The sequence below is a fragment of the Suricata suricatta genome, chromosome 8 (genome assembly GCF_006229205.1).
Source record: "Suricata suricatta isolate VVHF042 chromosome 8, meerkat_22Aug2017_6uvM2_HiC, whole genome shotgun sequence".
Classification (NCBI taxonomy): domain Eukaryota; kingdom Metazoa; phylum Chordata; class Mammalia; order Carnivora; family Herpestidae; genus Suricata; species Suricata suricatta.
This window is the reverse complement of record NC_043707.1, coordinates 105,064,240-105,073,515: the sequence shown is the minus strand read 5'-3', so window position 1 is coordinate 105,073,515 and position 9,276 is coordinate 105,064,240. Positions and strand designations below refer to the sequence as shown.

Genomic DNA, 9,276 nt, shown 5'->3' with positions numbered 1-9,276 from the left:
CGCAGCTGGTCACTATAGACAAACAGCTAGTCAGTTCTTCCACCAGTGGGTCCATTTAGACAAACGATAGGTCAGTCCAACCAAAACAGTCAGTTCAGCTATAAAAACGGTGCGAGGAAAAGGCGACAGAAAAACAACAACAGTATTAGTTCAGTTTTTAAAAAGTAACCATGCAGCCTCCTTGGGTATTATATAAGGAAACAACCGATCAATTCACCAACGTGATTGCCCAGTCTTGTCTAAACAGTCCATGATTTGATAGCTCTGGAGGTGGAAACATTGAGAAATAGACCTTTGGTCCAGTCCAGCAACACCGTGACTAGGATTTCTCACTGTCCTACCTTCACAGAGACCCAGCCAGACATGCCCCAGTGGGGAGAATATTCTAGACTCTTTTAGAAGGCTTCCTGAGGGGATCTGGACGCTTCACGGGTATTTCCCTGTGGCTACGTCCACCGTATTAATTGCATTAAAAAGTTAGACCAAAACAAAACAAAAGCCTCTGGATTTGTAAACGACGTTTCTCAGTTAACCGGCTGGGGAGAGAAAGGGGCGTACCAGCTTCCCCTTTTGGGGGAAGTAGAGAAAGAAAGGAGGAAGGGTCAAAGGAAGCTGAGGAGGGAGAACACAGCAGGAGGAGGCACTAAGGCAGGAAGAGTAACAAGTCCACTTCGCCCCCATAGAGCACTTCATGGTAGGACTTATTTTGGTGTATTTTTGTATCCATTAACTCATAACTGCCCTTCGACAATTATGCCCATTTTAAGGACAGGGAGGCTGAGGTCCGGAGCAGCAAAGTCGCTTTGCCTGTGTCCCCTAGACAGTTACATGGAGCGGCGGTCGAGCCAGGGACTCTGGCTCTTATCTGCTCCTGTGAGGCTTGGAATCATAACATTGTTAGAGCTGGGAGAGGCTTGGAATCACGCAGTCTCATCGTCGGGGGAGGAAAGAAACTCAGACACAATTGCCCAGAGTCCTTACCAAGAGAGCACAGTGCTTCAGGAGGTTCCTCTTCTTTTCTGGGCCCAATGTCCCTTCAGTGGCAGAAAGTTCTTCCTTGTGTCTAACCAGACTCTCTCTTGCTGCAGAGCCAGCCCGGATGCTCCTCCTTGTGGCCATTCTCTGGAGGTGAGTGTGACCGTTTTGCAGAGCCTCGGAGTGGGCTGGAAAGCCCTCTTCCCCAGAGGTAGCGGAGGGTCTGGATGGCGGAGGGGAGCCCACAGGGCCGGCTCTGTGTTTGGTGAATAAACACGGGAGTCGGGTTTCTGGCCTGTCACTCTGCAGCTTTTCAGCGCGTGAGGGGCCAGGTGGGCCAGAGGGGGTGCCCGCGGGCGGCCCATGAAGAGGCCAGGGTCTGCAGGGGCTGGGGCCCAGGCGGGGCGCTCCGGGCAGCCAGCAGAGTGGGCCTTTGCAGGCCACGGAACTTCACACCTTTGAAAGGCTCCAGAGCGGCACGCAGAGAAAATAAACTGTTCCTCCCATCCATGGCAGGCCTGCCATCCTCGGGGGCTCCCCGTCACGCACACGGAAACCCTGTAAAAGGGCCTAGTGTTTCCTTTTCCACTCCCCAAAAGGATGCGTGCTGAGCCCTGAGGACTGCAGGGGGCGGGTGACAGCGCTCTGGCCCGGCCCGGCTGGTGAAGCCCGGCTCCCGCCCCGCTCCTGCTGGGATGAGCCACCCCAGCTCGCTCTCCGAGTGTTGCTTTGCACATCTGGAAAACAGGAATAAAAATACCTCCCTTCGATTTTTATTCTGCGTGTGTTTGATGGCAAAATAGGGCATATGTGTGACCGCACCTAGCCTGGAATGGATGCTACATCAGCGTGGCCCTCCTTCTCCTGTCTCCATAACCTCCAGCAAGTCTGAGTTCACCTGGGAGCCTCAGTTCCATGCTCTGTAAAGTGGGGTTTGTGCCTCCCTTGGCTGCCTTACATGAGACAACAGGGTAGCGCAGCGCCTGGCGCGCTGGGGGGCCCCTCCAGCAGTAATTCCTTCCTTGCTTCTTTCCTTCCATTCACCCTCCCGTCTGGGTGCCGAGGCATCACTTTGCAAATGACAACAGCCATGCCTGGTAGGGCAAGAACGCTCTGAGGATGAGTGTAATGCCGCAGCACTGATGGGCTTCTCTGTGCCACAGGACCGTAGGGGAGGCTAGATCTCAAAAGACTTTAGAAGAGACCAGAAAGAATACAAGGATCAGGGAGTCCAAGGGATACTAGGGTCAGTCTCACTCTTGGGCCTCGTCTCATCGAAGGAGGGTTCAGGCAGGAATGGTGGGAGCCTTGGGAAGAAAGGGAGGTCCTTATTGCCTCTTGGCACCCAGGAGGGCTTCCTGGAGGAGTGCTCTGTCCAAAGCTATGGAGCTTAGTCTTTCTTCCCAGGTCTAGTCTGTTGTACATCCTTGAGGCCCAGACTACTGCTAGCCCACAGCAAGTTGGGAGATACCCCCAGAAGTGCCCTCTTTCTCCCACCTGGGCTTTTCAGAGCTGGGAGGAGACAGACCTAGGACCTAGAGGTGGGCAAATGTAAGAGCAGATCTCAATGTGAGCTCCCCAGTAAGAGAGCCCCTTGCCTCCAGGGCTTGTGAGTTCTCTGTCACGGCAGGTGTCCAACAGCAGCTGGAAGGCCCGGGATGGTATAGAAGGGGGACCACGGCCCGAGATGAAGGTGGGAGTGTCTGGGAGCCAGGCTTCAGAGTCAGGCACACGTGGTCCCTGGTGGCAGCTTCACAGTTCACCCGTGTGACCTCGGGTTAGTCTCCTCTCTAACTTTTGTAAAATCCCGATTTCCTCATATGTAAATAGGCAGTAATTCCTACTTCAAAGACTTGTTTGTTTTCTGTGAGTAAATGAGAGAATGCATGTAAAGCATTTAGCAGGGTCAGGAACATGTGGGTTCCCCGGTCCCCGCTGAGAGTCTGAGATCAGAGAGGCTGAAGTTTGTAGGGGTTTAGGACCCTGAACTTTGAGGATTCTGAAGTTAGAGAAGACTGAACATCTACATAAAGCTTCCCCTGTGTCAAATACTTTCTTAGGGACTTTACAAACATTCACTTGCTTAATCTTCACCATAACCTTATATGACAGGTACTGTTGTTACCCATAATCTATAGATGCAGAAACGGCAGAGAGAAAGCTAAGTATCCTGACCAGACTCACACGGATGAGGAAGTGGAGGGGGGGGCGCTGGGACTGGACCCTGGTTCCACTGTCCGTGCAATAAGACTCTAAGATCACAAGATTCTAAAACTGCTCCCTGTTTCTCAGAGCCCAGAGAATTCAGTATCATGGGACTTTTATTAATAATAATGAACATCCAGGATGAGAAAAGAAGGTTCTGGAGCAGGAGTTGTTGAACTTTCTCTGTAAAGGGCCAATATCTTAGGTTTTGCAGGCCACAAGGTCTCTGTCAAGGCTACTCACCTCAGCTGTCATAGCCAGTAGCTAAATGAATGGGTGTGCCTTTGTTTCAATAAGACTTTATTCAAAAAACAGGTGGCAGGTGGACTTGGCCTGCGGGCTGTAGTTTGTCGACTGCTGTTTTCAAGACCCAGATCTTGCATCTTCTGTTCTGTTGAGCACCCTGCCGAGGGCTTTCTTCAGGGCTGAGCCTCAGGAGAGCCCCCTCTGCCCTGCTTTGGAGAGGCAGAGGGGCCTGGGATGGCCAGGTGGGTTCCCGAGGGCGTGGGTGCCTCTAAATGTGGCTCTCTCTTTCTGTCCTGGAGAGGCTGTTGAAAAGGCTCCTCTCTCCAGCGGCAGAGCCTCATTACTCACGGGCTGGAAAACAATGTTAATTTCCCCCAAGCGGAAAGCAGCTGCACTTATGAGCAGGGGCTCATTTTGCGACATGAATATTTATGGCATGTCCCCTAATTAAGCCCAGAAATAAAATTTACCCTGCTCACAGGGGCCATGGAAGACTGTAAGGCCATGTCAGGAACCAGCCTCTTGTGCCTGTGAAGTAGGGTTGTCAACGAAACATTTGGGTCAACCCACAGCCACTTGGCCTGGGTCAGTGTCCATAGCAGTAGTGGGGGTGGGCGTTCCTGGGAAGGCCAAGAACCCTCGGTGTGGTCACTTGCTGGTGTGGGGGGCCACCTGGTGGGTGACCATTGTCCCAGATCTGCATGGGATGACACAGAGGTGCCTCGAGGCCTCGCCCTAGCAATATTATTTTTCTTTAGTCGGGATGACTCAGGTATTTTGTGACTGGGCTTCCAAGGTCACTATAGTGGCAAGAGCTCAGAGAGGGAGGCCGCGGCTGGGTCTGAGTTCCTCCTCTGACACTGATTCTATAGGACCTGGGCTGCCCCATCAGCTCCCCCAGCCTCAGGTCGCCCATTATCTCTGGGAAGGAGGAAATCCTGGGGCCACAGGATCCTGGCGTTCTTGCTGAGGACCACGGGAGGTGACAGCAGACAAAGCATTGTGGAGAATTGTTCCCACCACGGTTCTGGGGTTTCTTTTATCGAAAGGCCCTCCTTCTCTCAAACCTGGGAACGGAGGAAAGCTGGTTCTGCCCAGCCTTGAGTAACCTTGAGGGTTTCCGGAAACCATAAACCTTGGCTTCTCCTTGAGGGGGTCCTATCTCCAGAGAACTGCCTGGGCCTCATATCCTTTTCCGAGGAGCCAATAAACCAAGCAAATACCATAAAGCTCCTGACTCCAGGCTGAGCTGTGATGGTAGGAGTCAGACCTTGTGTTCAGAAGCCCGAGTTTCAGAACTGACCAACAGGTCGATCAGGAATCCTCCTCCTTCCTTTCCAGAATGCAGCAGCTTGCCTTTGATTTCTCCCTTCCTTCAGCATTTCAATAGTTTTCCGCTGACAGTTTTCACAGCAGCGGAGTGATCCTGCCTTGTGCCCCCGCCCCCACCTCCGGGAGCTGGTGTGTGCTAGGACAAGGAGCAACAATGCTTTCCTAAGGTGGGTCCAGGCGTGTAATTGTCCCAGGGCCTTGGCAATTGGCACACCTCATAAATTCCAAAGTCAACAAGATGTGGAAGCGAAGGGGACCCCCGGGCTGGAGAGAGGATGTGGCGGGGGTAAGGGGGTGGGTCAAAGATAGCTTTAGAGCCCTCCATCTCCCACACGGGGCCTGCCCCACCCTGGCCAGCCCAGAGACTTCCTGCTCTCACTCTCCACCTTGACATCCTGAGCTCTGATCTGGTGACCTCAGACCCTTAAAGGGACCTGGGAGGCCTTCTTTTTCACACCTTCTATAGATAGGGAGGCTGCCAGTGTAGACAGGGGCTTGCCCAGGTCAGTGTCAGAGCAGGTATGGTGGCAATGACATTGGTCTGGGGTTAGGAGGTCTGGACTCAGGTTCTTGCTTTGGCTAAACCCAGATCCTCATCACACACTGAGCCCTGATCCTCACACTATTGTGCCGACCCCACCATGGATTGTTGCCTCAGCTCATAACCCATGGGTTGCAAGAAAGTGGGAGGGAAGAGCCCGGCTTCCTCTGGAACTGCAACTACAGGAACCACTTACTGTCGTTTACATCCGGGACACCATCTTCACTGAGCAAGGATGCTGCGCTCTTCTTACTGGTTTGGAGGTTGAGCGGGGAACACTTAAACTGACATGTGACTCTGGGAAAAGTCACTTTACGTCTCTGGGCTTCAGTTCACTCATCTTTAAAATGGGAATTATCATGCTCCAGGCTCACCCTATCCCCTCAGCTCCTTACAAGGATCAAATGAGAAGGTGATTAGGAAGGTGCTTTGTCAGCTGACTGCACTGGCCTATGAGAGAGTAAGTGTCACAGTCACACCTATTGTGTCGTCACCGTTTGATGTTCACGCTCCCTCCTGCACAGCCAGAGGGTCTCCTGTGCCTAAGACCTAAGTCTGGGAGCAAATCTCTTGGTCAGGGGCTCTGGGGAGGCCGGGAGCTCTGCTGGGAGACCAGAGAAGCTGGAGAATCAGAGGCTGAGTACCCTTTGTTCCTGTTTAGGTCCAAGCCTGCCGGCTGGGGCCAAACGCCACAAGGTCAACACCTCCTCATTTAGTGCTGAGGCAGGCTCCCGGGTAAGCTCATGGGTCCTGCCACTTCCCCACGCTCTCACAGAAACCACCAACCCATGGGAGAGGACACAGGATACTCTGCGGGGCCAGACACCCAGCTCTGTGCTTTAAGCACCCTCCTGATTTCCACCAGCTCTTGTGTTGGGGGAGGGAAATGTGGTCCACATACCTTGGTTCAATTGCATGAACGTGATCACAAAGCTTTGTAAGAGCCAGTTGTGCTTGTGTGTCCCGTTGGGGAATCTTAAGTATCTTTTGAAGGTGTTTTTCTCCCCATAGGGAAACCAGGGAATCCTAGTGCCCCAGGAGCAACCAACTTGAAACCTGCAGTGCTTGCTTGTCCTCCCCCAGCCCCTACAATTGAAAAAGGCCCAAGTCAGTCTCCCCAGAGCACAACAAACCCTTGAGCCCGGCAGTTAAAGCCCTCCATGATTTCCCCCAGCTATCTCGATAGCAGGCAGCTCCTCGCAACCTACCAGGCGGGGCCATTTGCCGTCAGAACACACCTGCTATGAAGTTTCTTGCAGCCTCTGTTTACACTGTTCCCTCTCCCTGACTGCGTTTCATCCCCACCAGTCCTGGAATTTGATCCATTCTTTAAGCTCCAGCTCCAGCCCAACCTCAGCCTTCCCGTGATCGTTCTAAATGAAAGCGTTTCTAGCTGAGGTTTTGGTCCTCAGTGATGACAGCACCCATTACCAAAGAACGAGTAACTGAATGGATGGACAGGTAGAGTGGGTGGGTGACGAGCTCACATAAGTTGTCACCTCTGTATTCTCTTTTTGCTTATCCCTCTGCTAAAATGTGCCAGGCTGATATTCTGGCACATGCGGAGGCTTGACAACACCCAAAGGAATGAATGAGTGTGCAGTGGGCGAGTGGGTATGGGCATCCATTTACAGAGCACATACTATGGGCCAGGCAGAGGCCCAGATGCTATGTGAGCTGTGAATAAGACATGCTTTCTGCCCTCATGCCCTTACCTTTGAGCTGAGGAGTCGGAGAGGTGCACAATCCATTACTTATTTAGTTAGCCTTGTGATAAACTGCCATGAGGGAGGAAAATTAATAAGCAAATGAGTGAATGTGAGAGGAATGAGTGAAGACAGGAATAAGCAAACAGAATAAAGGAGGGAGTGACTGTGCAAATGGATACAGAGGAGCATAAGTGAAGGAATGAAGGCATGATGGATGAAGGTTAATCTTACCAGGGCAAGAATCCATGCCACGTGACCTGGTGTTTATGGGCCCAAGGCCTAGAGGCCAGGGCTGCCCAAAGTCAGCCTTCCCTGGAGGCGGGAACAGCAGACAGTGAGAGGGGCAGTCAGGCCTTGCGCATCCTTAGGTCGGCACCATTTTTGCGATCTAAGCACCTCCAGAATGGAAAGTCTGTCTTGGAAAGGGCTGAAGGCTTCAGCATGTAGAATCTCAGGGCCTTCAGGGTCTGATTTTTGCTCAGTGCATGGAAAGAGCTTTTGCAGAGCTTTTGCAGTCACACCCAATACCACATGTACCCTCTGTGGTGAGAAATCAGTCTCAGGAGGGGGAGGGGCCTGCCCAAGGCACACCACCAGGGCCCTGATGCCAAGGCACCCTAAGGAGTCTTTGCTGGACCATCAAAGGCCCTTTTTCATCTCTGACCTTGCCTAATCCTGTCCCCCTTGAGCCCCCCTCCGGCTCCCTGGCCTCCTCCCTGTTCTGGCACATGCAGCCTCTGCTTAGCTCAGAGCCTTTGGGCTCCTCGTCCCCTCTGCCTGGGATGTGCTCCCAGACATCCGTTGTCTGGCCCTCTCACTTCCTTCATGAGGTCTCAAAAGTGACCCTAAGTCCTTCTGTGGCCACTGTGTCTGTAATTTTATCCTTGGCTGCTTCCTTCTATGTCCTCTTCCCTAACTTTGATTTTCCTTTATAGCATTTATCCTTACCTAACACACTCTACGTCTTCCTTATTTGTTTTGTTTTGTATCTGTTTCTCCTCCAGGAGGGCAGAGACTTTGCATGGCTTTGTTTACTCCTGTATCCCAGCAGCAGGAATAGAGCCTGCCCCTGAATATGTACCGAAGGGTAAATGAGAAAAGGGCTCAGATCCAGCTTCGCCCAAAGCCACGGCCACTGTCTTTTCTTGCCTGGACACTGCAGCAGCCTCCTCCCTGACCCCTCAACCTCTTCCCTGACCCCAGCCTCCTCCTGACCCCCAGGTACCTCTTTGGCCCAGAGTGGTCTTTTCTCTCTGATAAATATGACCAAATCATTCCCCTTCTGGAAACTCTTGACTGTTCCCCTCTTTTCTGTCTTCTTGGTTCTTTCCTGACCTTGTAAACTAAAGATCTGAGATAATAGAGGAGAAGCGTCTGACACATGGCACCGAATAAGGGGTAGTTGCTGTCATCCCCAAACACTTGGGCATCCAGGTAGAGCGTGCAATGAGGCGGCAGTGGACTGTTTTAAGGTGTAGTGATGTGTGGAACAGCATGGACAAGCACATGGGGATGGCAGCAGTGTGTCACAAACCGAGGAACTGCTGGTAGGCTGGGCTTGTGGGCACACTGATTTCAGTAGGAAAATCCTGACCACTGGGTGGGAGAATGGGTTGGGTCAGATCCCAGAAGGTATTGACTGCAAAACTGAGGAGCTCTGCCTTATGCTGCAGGCTGTAGGACACCTCTGTGAGCTCCTTCAACAAAATTCAGCACAGTGCAGTGTTTCCCAGCCCTGATTAGGGGTCAAGTGCTACAGTGAGCATTTTCACAGGGAGCCTTCAGTAGGATTTAGCAATCCTGTGAAATCTGTATCATTGTCCCCATCTTACATATGGAGAAACCCAAACCCAGAAAGGTTGGCTAACTTTCCCAAGGCAACCGGGAGTGGAAATTTGAACCCCGGCCTAGGTGACCTGAAATCTTAAAATCTTTGTATCACCCAGAGGCCTGGTGATCAAGTGTTGGCTGGTCGAATGCAAGCCTTGTCACAGAATGACCCCAATAATCTGGGGGCTGGTGACACTTGACCCGACAGTCTTTCTCGTTCCCACAACAGCCGCCATAGCCCCAAGCTGCGAATCGGGCCTTCACACAGCCTTTTGTAGACTCGGGAGTCAAGAAGAGAATTCACAGTACTTTGGAAAACACATTTTCTTTTAAAGAAGAATTTTTTGTTTTCATTTCAAACAGCCCTGGCTGGTGATGAGTGGTGAGAAGAGGTGCCCTGTTTTCCATCCTAACACCTATTTCCAGGTGGGGGCAGGG

The 9,276-nt window shown here is 52.1% G+C and overlaps 3 long non-coding RNA genes across 3 annotated transcripts; 2 read left to right on the top strand and 1 right to left on the bottom strand.

Moving 5' to 3' along the window:
- The first annotated feature begins 375 nt into the window (after nucleotides 1–375).
- LOC115299677 lies at nucleotides 376–1,734 on the top strand. The gene is made up of 3 exons (XR_003912284.1): nucleotides 376–432; nucleotides 1,089–1,128; nucleotides 1,492–1,734. It is a non-coding gene; the product is annotated as an uncharacterized LOC115299677 (long non-coding RNA).
- A 1,723-nt stretch (nucleotides 1,735–3,457) lies between these two features.
- LOC115299675 lies at nucleotides 3,458–5,712 on the bottom strand. Its single transcript, XR_003912282.1, has 3 exons — nucleotides 5,496–5,712; nucleotides 3,897–3,954; nucleotides 3,458–3,777 (listed from the first exon to the last, which is right to left on the bottom strand). It is a non-coding gene; the product is annotated as an uncharacterized LOC115299675 (long non-coding RNA).
- On the top strand, nucleotides 5,689–8,237 carry LOC115299676. The gene is made up of 3 exons (XR_003912283.1): nucleotides 5,689–5,759; nucleotides 5,961–6,034; nucleotides 8,013–8,237. It is a non-coding gene; the product is annotated as an uncharacterized LOC115299676 (long non-coding RNA).
- Nucleotides 8,238–9,276: the final 1,039 nt, after the last annotated feature.